This window comes from Podarcis cretensis (genome assembly GCF_951804945.1).
Source record: "Podarcis cretensis genome assembly, chromosome: 5".
NCBI classification, from domain to species: Eukaryota; Metazoa; Chordata; class Lepidosauria; order Squamata; family Lacertidae; genus Podarcis; species Podarcis cretensis.
This window is the reverse complement of record NC_137174.1, coordinates 22539512-22551658: the sequence shown is the minus strand read 5'-3', so window position 1 is coordinate 22551658 and position 12147 is coordinate 22539512. Positions and strand designations below refer to the sequence as shown.

General features: G+C 42.7%; 1 protein-coding gene and 1 long non-coding RNA gene across 4 annotated transcripts in view; one reads left to right on the top strand and one right to left on the bottom strand.

Annotated features, from left to right (window-relative positions):
- NRG3 (neuregulin 3) overlaps positions 1 to 12147 on the bottom strand; it is a 610117-nt gene that overhangs the window by 386774 nt on the left and 211196 nt on the right. The window lies entirely within an intron of this gene.
- Positions 3104 to 4000, top strand: LOC307216011. Of its 2 annotated transcripts, none has more exons than XR_013838878.1 (2): positions 3104 to 3147; positions 3862 to 4000. It is a non-coding gene; the product is annotated as an uncharacterized lncRNA (long non-coding RNA). The 2 variants fall into 2 exon arrangements; XR_013838879.1 differs by having other exon boundaries at positions 3695 to 4000.

Below are 12147 nucleotides of genomic sequence, written 5' to 3'. Positions count from 1 at the left end.
CAAGGACACATTTCCTCTGTCTCTCTCCCAACAGAGGTCATCATACACGGTGACCAAAGCAGTTTTTGTGTCAAAACTGGGCCTAAACTCTGATGGAAATGGATCTATAAAATCAGTTTCCTCTACGAGTGCCTGGATCCGGTCTACCTACTCAACCTTGCCCAAGAAGGGGAGATTGGCAACTGGCCAGAAGTTACTGAGATCTTACGAATCCATGGAGAGTTTCTTGAGAAATGGTTTTACCACTGCCTCCTTCAAGCAGGAGGGATGCGGGTGGTGCTGTGGGTTAAACCACAGACCCTAGGACTTGCCGATCAGAAGGTCAGTGGTTCAAATCCCCGCGATGGGGTGAGCTCCTGTTGCTCGGTCCCTGCTCCTGCCAACCTGGCAGTTCAAAAGCATGTCAAAGTGCAAGTAGATAAATAGGTACTGCTCCGGCGGGAAGGTAGACGGTGTTTCCATGCCCTGCTCTGGCTCGCCAGAAGTGGCTGAGTAATGCCAGCCACATGACCTGGAAGCTCTATACCGCCTCCCTCGGCCAATAAAGCGAGATGAGCTCTGCAACCCCAGAGTCAGTCACGACTGGACCTAATGGTCAGGGGTCCCTTTACCTTTACATTCAAGCAGGCAAGGGCCATTCCCTCCCACAAGCAGGCATTAATCACCTCCCTGGCCCAGCCAGTTGTCCCCTCCCTGCTAGTTTTTTATCAGTCAAGGGGGCAAGGGTCCAGAGCACAAGTAGTTATCAAAATGAGATAGCCATACTAGATTCCAATGCTAAATGTTTGGTATAAATATTAAAATGCATATATATGGCAGGGCAAGATTTGGCTGATATGCTTGTTTCAAATTATTTGCTATATTTAGCTCACACAAAGACAAAATTGGATTCTGAAAATTCTTTCCCTCCGGCTCTGCCCAAATGTTTAATTCTATGAATTGTTTCAAATTTATGGTATGAGCGACCTTGAGCTACTATAGAAAAGCTACATAATAAAGATACTGTGGTCAATTATCTCTCTCCGCTAAGTTCTCCCTATATAAAAAGTACGAATCACTGTGAATCAAGTTCTTGCCTGTAGAATTTTAATCAGGAAGGATGACGTTCTGCACAAGCCTTGCTCCTCCACATGACGCTGGGCCATAACTCTCACAGTACTTGACCATTTGCCACATTGGCTGGGCCAAACGGAAGTCGGATGCTGACATCTGGAGGACACTAGGCTGCTCTGTACATTATGGCTGCACTCACAGTTTGCTGCTCTAACAGGAGATGGTGAAGGAAGCCCCCTCCTGCCTGTTTTAGGGTTCTTAGTGAATGGCAGCAGAAAAGGCTTAAGGCAGGGCCTCCCAACCTTGGGTCCCCAGCTGTTTTTGGACTACAACTCCCATCATTCCTAGCTAGCAGGACCAGTGGTCAGGGATGGTGTGAATTGTAGTCCAAAAAACAGCTGGAGACCCAAAGTTGGGAAACTCTGGTTTAAGGGACAGGCCTACCAATGTTTTGACTCACGTTATTGTTGTGGATGGTTAAAAAACAAACAAACCAATCCTCCTGTCAGGCTGGGAATATCCTGTCACTCACCCAGTTTAGGATATTCCACCATTCTCCAGCAGAGTTTCTCTTCTTCCAGCAAAGGAAGCGCCTCACGTATATGTCAAACAAAGCTTCAGTAATAAAGGAAACTGTCACACAGTAACATGCCAAGAGAAACTCAAACAGCACCAGGAGGCAAGGAGGACAGTTGGCCTCTCCAACTGAACTTCCCTGAACACCTGAAGGGAGGGGCCGATTCCAGAACACAGACAAAAGCCCCACCCACCAAGATGACAGACATCCTGCTAATCAAATGAGGCCCCAGGGTTCTGCTTCATTGTTTCATCTCATGCTCTTCAGAATGCAAGAACTTTGCAAAGAGCAGTAGGCCTGCCTCCTGCCATGCAGGAGCTGATTTTCAGGCACTCCTTAAGAATTCATGGAACTAGGAAAGAAGAACTTAAATATTGTATATACATTGTTTATTATATGTTCTCTATAAGTTTTTGTATTGATATTGTTTGCTTGTTTTCATTTCATTTCTGTTAGTTTGTTTTATTTGTTTTTGCTGTTCTTTACTATTTTTATGTTCAGTTGCTAAGCAGTTGACTCCTTACCTCTCTCACCCTGACTTAGCCACTGTGTTCCACGTGACGGTCACCTCCAGACTGGATTATTGTAACTCACTCCACGTGGGGCTGCCCTTGAGACTGACCCAGAAACTCCGACGGGTGCAGAATGCCGCGGCAAGACTCCTTACAGGGTCCTCGCTGCGGGATCACATTCACCCAGTGCTATACCAGCTGCACTGGCTCCCGGTGGAGTACAAGATCAGGTTTAAGGTGCTGGTTTTAACAGGGAGGTTAGGCTGGCCTTAGCCAGAGCTAGGCTTTTTCAGCTGTGGCTCCAATCTGGTGGAACGCTCTGTCACAAGAGACTAGGCCCCTGCGGGACTTGACATCTTTCCACAGGGCCTGCAAGACAGAGCTGTTCCACCAGGCCTTTGGCCAGGGCAGGGCAGGGCAATCCTCACAGAACTCTAGCCCAATGGTTTCCACTAATTTGATTTGAACTGATTTTGCAATGAACTGATTTTAGAATATTGTATTATTTTACTGTTGTTAGCCGCTCTGAGCCCAGCTGGGGAGGGCAGGAAATAAATAATTTATTATTATTATTATTATTATTATTATTATTATTATTATTATTATTAGAATGTGTATGTTTGTGCTATTATATATATATATAGAGAGAGAGAGAGAGAGAGAATTCATGGAACTTACAGTACAATGGTATATGCATGTCTGATCGGAAGGGGACACCTTTGTGTTTAATGGGTTCTACTCCCTGGTAAAGGGGTACAAGGCAGTGACCCAGGTTTAGGATTGGCGTTTGGGTTAGATCAGAGTTCTTGTACCTTTAACAGCTCTCTCTCTCTCTCTCTCTCTCTCTCTCTCTCTCTCTCTCTATCTCTCTCTATCTCTCCCCAAGCAGGACCAGGTTGAAGAGAGGCAACAATGACAGTGCTCACTCGAAAGGCCCATGGGGCAGCCATTTTGTAAATATCAGCACTCTCTCAAAATCCAAACTGTGCCCGGTGGCCCAAAAAGGTTGGTGACACCTGGCCCATGTTATGGTAGCACTTAGGGGCAACACTGTCCGGGGGGGGGGGCATTTAGTGAAGATGCACTCAGCACCCCCCACACACACACACTCATGGAAGATACTATCATATAAAGACTCAACAGATGACTATACTCCAACATCATGGCTTTGGACTCCCAGGCACTGATCTGTGGGGAGAGAAGAGGACGAGCCAGGGTACAGCATGTGTCCCATTTCCACAGTACATGGAAGAAGTCTTGTGGTGTGCAGGGAGGTGTCCAAAGAACCTCCCTCCCCCCCCCCCAGCATAACAGATTATTAGTACTGTTTAAGTGCTGCTTATGGACACCATTGCAATAACGCAAACTGGAGGAGGGGTAGCTGGACTATGCAGTCTCCCTTAAACTACCCAGCCAATTTTAAAGCTGAAAGTGATGAATTCTCTCTCTCTCTCTCTCTCTCTCTCTCTCTCACACACACACACACACACACACACACCCCTATTCCCCCTTTTATGGTTATGCTGTTGTGCATACTGGGGCCATTGTGAAGGCAGCAATCGGAGCTATAACTGTATTAAGGAATAGTACCGAGTAAATACAGATAACAATCAACTTGCAAACAGAATTTTAATTAAGTGCTGCCAGGAAACTGCAATAAACTCACCATACCTCATGTTTTATTATATTATTTCTATCTCTTTATCATTTGTGTGGCAGCAAAAGCTATGGAAGATGGGGTTTGGCAATGCAGAGAACAGCAGTGAAATGGATACAAAAATAATGGCATAAATAATGCCACCGTGGCTCCCGGGGAATAGGATAGTCTATAAATCTAAATAAAAGAATGAACAATATGGATGGCGATTAGAATCCTACTTACTTTATATGCATTAAACAAGAAATGAGCTTGTGTTATCTCAGCCACGAATATGTAAAGAGAAAACACTCTCTCTCACTGTATATTATTTCAATACATTGATCATAATAGATACAGAAAACTTAAAACAAAGCAGCGTTTGGGGGTGAGAGTAAGCATGTAAATGATACAATATTGTGGAATTACATAGGTGGTTACATGGGTAACAGGATCTCACCCAAACATCCTGATGAACAAGGTTTGTATAATCTTTCCCTGTCCTTTTAGTCTAGACCCATAAGTATTCCCATAATTCCAGGGCACACGGCAAATGTACTGTATGAACATGCCAGCCTGTCATCTGTAAGAGGGTGGCAAGCTTGGGCGCTGTTTGGGCCACAGAACCAACAGAAGGCCCATTGCCCTACAGCACCATGATGTTCATTCCATTTGCATGCAGCACCCAAGGTTAAGTGCCTTGGAAGGAGGGTACCTTGTCTGAGGGCCCATAGTTCTGGAGTTCATTGGCAGTGTGTCAAACTGAGACCTCTCTGACACAACCTTAGCATAGACAAACATTGCTGCATGCATCCTGCTCTAGTAACGTTAGAAAGTCTGTGTCAAATGTAAGAAGAAAAAAAGTCCTTTACTGAAACAGGATTGCCATCTAACTGAGGAGAGACCAGCCTGAATGTTTGCTGCTTCATTTCTTGTTTTCGGAGCAGGAAAGCAAAGGGCGAAGTAGCACCTGCTTTTCTACCTTCCTTTTTTGGAAGGTGTATGATGAATAGACTCCTTTCCTTTATCACTCCTGTAAAGCAGAAGGTAAGCAAAAGAAATGGCTCAGCAAATAAAGATGTGGGAGTTGCCTGGTGTGCAACAAAAAGGCAAATCTTCTACTGCTCAGAGGGGAGTCTCCACAAAGCTTAAGGGTCATTTTCATACATGCATGCTCATCACTCGATGTCAGCAACCTAAAGTGATGGTTTGCATGTGTTGAACAGCCTTCCCAGAACAACCGAGGCACAACATCAGGAAGAACTTTCTGATGGTAAGAGCTGTTTGAGAGTGGAACAGACTCCCATGAGAGATGGTGGACTCTCCTTCTTTGGAGGCTTTCAAGCAGACTTTGGATGACCACCTGTCATGTACGATCTAGTTGAGACTCTTTCATTGCAGGGGGTTGGAGTAGATGACCCTTGGGGTCCCTTCCAATTCTATGGTTCTATGGACTTTCTGTTACATCAACAGCCATGCTATAGAAGAGATACTGTCCTGGCCCAGAAGGTTTTGTTTACGTAGATTTCTTCTTGCTTCGGGCACAGAGAATCTGTGAAGCACAGCACTTGGAGGAGAGAAGCTTTCAGGGCTCTGTTGGGAAGCTTCTTTAATGCAGCTCTTAAGCACTAAATCAGACAGATCATCCACCAGAGTTTCCCTTGCCAGCTAGGAAGATAGATTATTATAAGGAATTTAAACAAACAATTCCCATTGTCCATCTGGCACAGATCTTGAGAGCCCTACCTTGGAGCTGATTCATATCAACTTCTCAGCGTTAATAACTTGGAAATCTCTCATCTTATACAACCTCTTTGAAGTGAATTATTATTCATTTATTCTCTTTTCTGCCAAGCTCTCTGGCTGAGAAATACAGGATTGGCTGAGATAGAAGGAGGGAGGGCCCCCTACTTGTTCTTATTTTGCTCCCTATGTTTAGCCCAAAACCACATTGCAACTGAAATGGAGGATAATAGCACTGCGAAGTTTAAACTTCCCTTAAAATAGCTGTTTATAAATGAAAGAATGATTTCAGTTGCTGCTAGAAATTCTACACTCTTATCTGTCACAAATGCTTTGGGATGATTGGTTACAATTTAGGGGGGGTGTCATTCAAGTCTATCAGAATAGTCTCCAGCATCCTCATTTTTTACTGTATAGTTCACAAGACTGCAGATGATTCTTTCATTGGTTTATATTAAAAATGAAGGTATTTAATAGACTATATTTAATATGCTACCAAGGCAACATGGGTTCTTGACAGCTAGCAATAATATATATATATATAAACTTTTGTAAATATTTAAACCCACACAATTTATCAGCCAACCAATATGACCCAACCAAAGCCAGTAGCAGCCACCAGACTCTCAGAAAGAACAAAAGAATATCTGTTATATAAAAGACATCAACAGCTGGCCTCCCTAAGCAGAGACATCCTTAAAGAGAGCCCTATCCATGCCTCCTGCCTTGTGATCATATGAACTGTCCTAAGGGTAAGGGAGAATAATACATGCCCTTACTGTGACCATCAACTGCCTATAAAATACTGATGTGAATGAGGATGGTGAAATGAACTGAAGGGCTCAGGAGCTCATGGCCAGTGACACTCCTTCACATGAGAATATGGTGTGTGCACATTGCTGTATCCTGAAGAGAGACATCAACATTTCATATAAGCAGTTTTTTATTTGCTCCGTTTAAAGCAGGCATAGGCAAACTTGGCCCTCCAGATGTTTTGGGACTACAACTCCCATCATCCCTGACCACTGGTCCTGTTAGCTAGGGATGATGGGAGATGTAGTCCCAAAACATCTGGAGGGTCGAGTTTGCCTATGTCTGCTTTAAAGATTTGCAAAAATTGTCATATTTGCCTGAGAAGGGACTTAGGGGATAAATCCAACCTCATAAAGCAAGAATGCTTGGCTCTAGTTAATGCATCAAGGGGTTAAGACCACAGAGTAAGCTGTTTTGCCAGACAAACTGAGGTGACAATCCCTCATATGGGGAGCAAGGGTTAGCAAAGAGCTCTTTTTTAAACTCTCTTCTACCACATGAATCTGACCAGAATGGATGTCTGGGCTGATTGCTCCAAGCCCAGACAGCATGTTTAGAAACATTTTGCTCAATTCTGAAACTAAGTTTTACTACCAACAAAATTCAGGAAGCCAGGGACTGAATCAATGCAGAATCTGAGTGAATCTCACTTCTTTTCATCAGGACCCAGCACCAGTCATTGGCTAGGAGACCATGATTTCACTTGGCTTATCAATAAATATTGTTAATGCCAGCAATGGTAGCTCTAATGTGTAAAACATGACTAACCAATGTGGTGTTCTCCAAATGTTGGGCTACAACTCCTATCACCCCTGAACATTAGTCATGCTGGCTGGAGCTGTTGTCAAACAATATCTGGATTATCCCTCCCCCATGTAAAACACATCCCAGAACATGTAGGCCTCCTCTTAGTAAAGATCCCAGGGACAAGTGCATTTTGGCTTCCTTAGCTTGTGTAACCTTATTAGTAAGATGAATGTCAGTTGCTAACACCCCCCCCCCCCCACACACACACAAATATGGTCTGCATTCTATTACAAAAAGTAATTAAGATTTCCCTCAAGTCACAAGCAGAACAGAAATGTGGTCAGGCAGATTAGAATCGTCATGGATGCTCAATAGGCATTATGCATTACCATCTCTCACAGTGCCTCTGATTTACAGTGAGTGGTGGACAGCTTTTTGCAATTGTGATGAATAAATTGCTAAATCTCTGACCCAGATCACACGATCCTGTTCTCATCACTGGCCTTTTGCTAACTGGAGAAGCTACCACCCAGCTCACCCCAATTGATGGGGATAATGTGCACACCACAGCAGCAAGCAGCAACAGCAGCAGCATCTCCTTATGTAACTAAACAATCATCTGTTCTGAGAGGTATTAATAAAGGCCAATGGCCAGAGTTAAGCATCTAGCATGTAATTAGAGCATTTAATTAGATGAAAAAAGAAAGTCAGCAGTAGCCAACTTGAGCACAGTAAGAGAAGCTAATACCAGACTACCAAATCAAAGATAAACCATATATATAGTTAAATAGTGAAAGGGTTGCAAGAATACTTTAAAAAAAAATAAACACAAGAAAAAGAAAATACTATGTCCTATAATAAGGGGCAGGACACAAAAAATAAAGCAAGTTACAAACCCTTTGCAAAAATATTTCTACAATGGTTTGTTCACATGGATATGGGCATTTCTTAACTTCACTTGATTATTCGGTAGCCCACAGGATTCCACGGAAAACCACAAGGTGAAATTATACAGTGTTTAGTTGTGATGACTCCTTCATAAACACAAGCTGTTGTTCATTTACAGACCTCTATCATTTCACATGGCACTTTGCAGAGCAACATAGTAAAGAAGGGAGGTCCCTGCCCCAAGAAGCTTACAATCTGCATGTTGACGAAAACAACAACAAAGGAATGGCAGAGGCAACAGTAAAACTGGGCAAATATGAGCAAATGCAGTCATATGCTCAGCTGGAGATGAAGACTATAAGGGGTTAAACTACTGCATCATGGAAGAAGTGGGTCTTGAAGAGAGATTTGAAAGGAAATACAAAGAAGTAATATCGGGTTAGCCATTATGGAAGACATTGCTGTAGAGAACAGTGTACGGCAGTAACTGCAGTCTACAGCCTTTATTTTCAGATCTTATCCAAGAAGGTAAGATGACATTGAGAACAATTATTAATCGCAGGGAAATAACTCACAACCCTGATTTTGCTACAAATTACATTGGGTCATGAGACACGTCATATGAAACTTGCTGGGGGATTTTTATTAGGAAAAATACCCATATTATAAGGGTGTTCTACATCAGGTACCACACAGTAGACCAGCAGCTAAAGCACAATGGATCACCCCCAGGTGAGCCTTTAAAGCCTCTGCTCTAGACTAAACACCTTTTCTAGAGAGCTCTGGAGCCTCAAAGGGCTGACCCTTTGGCTTGAAGATGGGGAAGCTTTCTCCATTCCATAGCACCCCACCACCACTCCCTGCACCACTAGACTGGTAATGTACACAAGGAGGCACCTGATTTTTCATGATCAGAGGAAGATGCCTGCGAGGGTTCAGACTCTGGCCCTATAGGTTCTGATGGCCTCAGAGGATCCCCTGGGGGCTCCTATCCAAGTGCCTCAGGTGCAATGGTCTCTGATGTCCAGCAGTCTACTATGAGCCCTGAACTTGACTGAGCTCCCCATCTGGTGCTCCTGCAGCCTCCAATTCAGTGTCCAGATCATTGATAAATTCAAGGATAATCTCCCCATCAGCCTGAAGATGGGTGCTTTTTTGGTCTTTTACTGGCCTCCGCACTTAGCACACTCACTGTACAGTTCAGCAAACATGGGAGCCTGATAAGTTGGGCTTGGGGGATGGCACATTTGAGGGTACTGGACCGCCAGCGCCTTCCTCAGGCACATGTCTGTAGAGGTTCAGATAGGGATTGGGACAAGCGTAAAACAAAAGCCATGGCAATCACATCATTTCCTACCAAATTTGATTACCTTCTGCACAATTTGTACTTGTTCATTATGTCTGGAAAATGTGAGGGTTTCTTAAGCAGGGGGGAGGGTGTATTTTTGTGACTCAGGTTATAGATTTCATTTTTCTCAGTTTCTTAAAGTATTCTTCCTGCAACGGTCATTCCTCAGTTTTGGCTCACTTACTGCCACAGCAAAGGTGACTGCTACATATCTCCTAATGAAGATAAATATCCCTTTCCAATCAGGCAGCTTTGTGCTCTCCGAGGCACCATGACATGAGTATGTGACAACGTTTTTCATAAAAGTACTGAGAAGGCATTGCACCACAAAGTTACTTGTTAAATTTTCTGACAGGGGCGACACGCACACTATACCATTAAAGGACATTTCACCCCTCAAAGAATTCTGGACCTTGCAGTTCACCCCTCACAGAGCAACAACTCTTTAAAAATATATTAAAAATGCATTTACTCAAAAGCTTTATTTAACAACTCCAAACAACCCTTAACAAACCGCATTACCTAGAATTCATTGATGGGGGAAATGTGATTTGAATGTGCTTTAACAACACAGTGTGTACACAGTTTCTTCCATTCCTAATTCATTTCTCTTCTACCCAAATTTTCCTCCCATCTCTTCTAAAGGTCTCTCCACACTTTCCATCTTTTTCCTCCACAGTTCATCAAAGACATATCTACTCTCATGCATCTCAATGTTTTTCCAAGCCCCACTCTCAGTTACATTGCCAATTTATTCCCTCTATCCTTTTCATACAAATGGGCAAAAAATACTGACTCTTTCAAAGATTCACATTGCTCATAAACAAGAGAAATGGACTAACAGGAGGTTTCAGAAACAGTAAGATTAGAGAAATAATGGTTGAGAGAAAATGATGAGCAAGACACTAATATAGACACTTGTCCCAAATAAGGGAGGGTAAAGAGAAGCTATCTCCTGAGTTTCACTGAGACCTACGGTTGGACAATCATAGTTCAATCCAGGGCTCTTGGCAAAGGCTCAAAAATTAGGTTCAAAATGCATTGGCAGCTAGCTGCTTCAGCCATCCGATTGGTTATCCAGCAACTTCAGGCCTTGTGTACAAAGGCTAAGAGTTGCATCTGCGGCTCCACCCACATTTTTTGCTCTGGCTCCACCTACCAGCAGCCTGGGGGCCTTCTTGGTAGTGGCACCCAGCCTATAGAACGCCCTCCCATCAGATATCAAGGAGATGAATAACTATATAACCTTTAGAAGACATCTGAAGGCAGTCCTGGCATTATTATTTTAATTATCTATCCCTGCATGAGAGGTATGCTGAAGTTGAACTGCCACACCTTGCACCAAATCCCAGTAATAGCACCACACTAATTGCTTAGGGAGGGGAGACCTGAAATCTGTCCTGAATATATGTGAATGCAGCTCAGCCCCATAAGAATCTCTCCATCACTACTAATGAATCAAGTTTTTACCCATGGCCCATTCCCCTAGGATCAGGCTCCCTTGGCAAATTTGTGTCACAGTTGTAACCATGCCCAGAATTTCCCATGTGTATTCTCCATATTATTTCCATCGCTACGTGGGCAACCAACACCATAACATTGTTTTAATAAGCAAAGTCTTGCAAATTGTCCAATCTACTGTGAAGCCTGAATTTATCTGAGCCTCAGCTAACAGAAAACAAAAACTCTGAGATAAAAAAACAAACAATAAGTGGTTGCTTTGAGCATAATTTTAATTTACCAAATACCAGATCCTAAGCATTAAGACTCTCCTGTTTGTAAACAGGCAAAGAGAATTACCGGAAGGCAATTAGAGACCATGCCAATCAATTTGCTAATTGATGTTATTTGCTTAACATTATCCAAGGAAACAAAGGAAGCAGTGCTATACTTAGCAATATCCTCTCTAAACAACATATTTGTATGGTCTAACACCAGTCTGGGTTGCTGATCAATGATCAATATGACAATCTCAATATACTGGGGAAACCAGAGAAGTCTGTCAAGAACAACTATAACAGAACAATTCTTATTATAGGTATAAGCCCTGCTCTTCTTCTTTTCCATTTCCTAAAATAGAAACTTTTTTCCTTCTTCAGTCAACTGCCATGAAATTTCATTGTAGCAGAACTGCAAGTTGAAATCTCACCTGTCATTTATGGGATTCTGGCAGTACAGCATGCAGTTTTGTCTAATAGCCCATCCATACCATAAACAAGACCTTACAATACAGGAATGGAATACAATGAACATAAACTCATGAATACATTGGCACTGATAAATAAAATCAAAGAGGGTTCTTCAAATAAGCGATTAGCAGGTGTTACAATTCCAAAGTGTTGTCCCCTCACCTTAGCTAGAAAGTCAGCTCCTACATATAAGAATCTTCCAAACCTTATTATTAAATTGCTTTGCATATGAACCACTATTGATTTTATAAAATGGCATTTAGCTGCTTTCTTTTTTGTGCTGAAAATTTCCACAGCCTACCAATATTATATTATATTACCATATTGAAATTTGTAGGGGCCGTGGGTCGGTAGTGTTTGGGAGAGGCGGTAACTCAGTGGCAGGGAGCGAGGTTTGTACGCTGATGAATGTCCCAGGTATTTTCAGTTTAAAGCATCTTGCAGAGCTGCAAGAGTTTCTGCCTAACACCCTGGAGAGAGTGACTGATAAACCAAATTAAGTCTGTAGTATGACTATGCCTCTAGTGTACTAGAGTACATGAGAAAAACTCAGCATTCCGTTTTGTGTTCATTCCTCCTTTAATCTTAAATATTCTTTCATTGGCAAGTGACAAAAGCTTATTTTCTTCCATTTCCGTCAG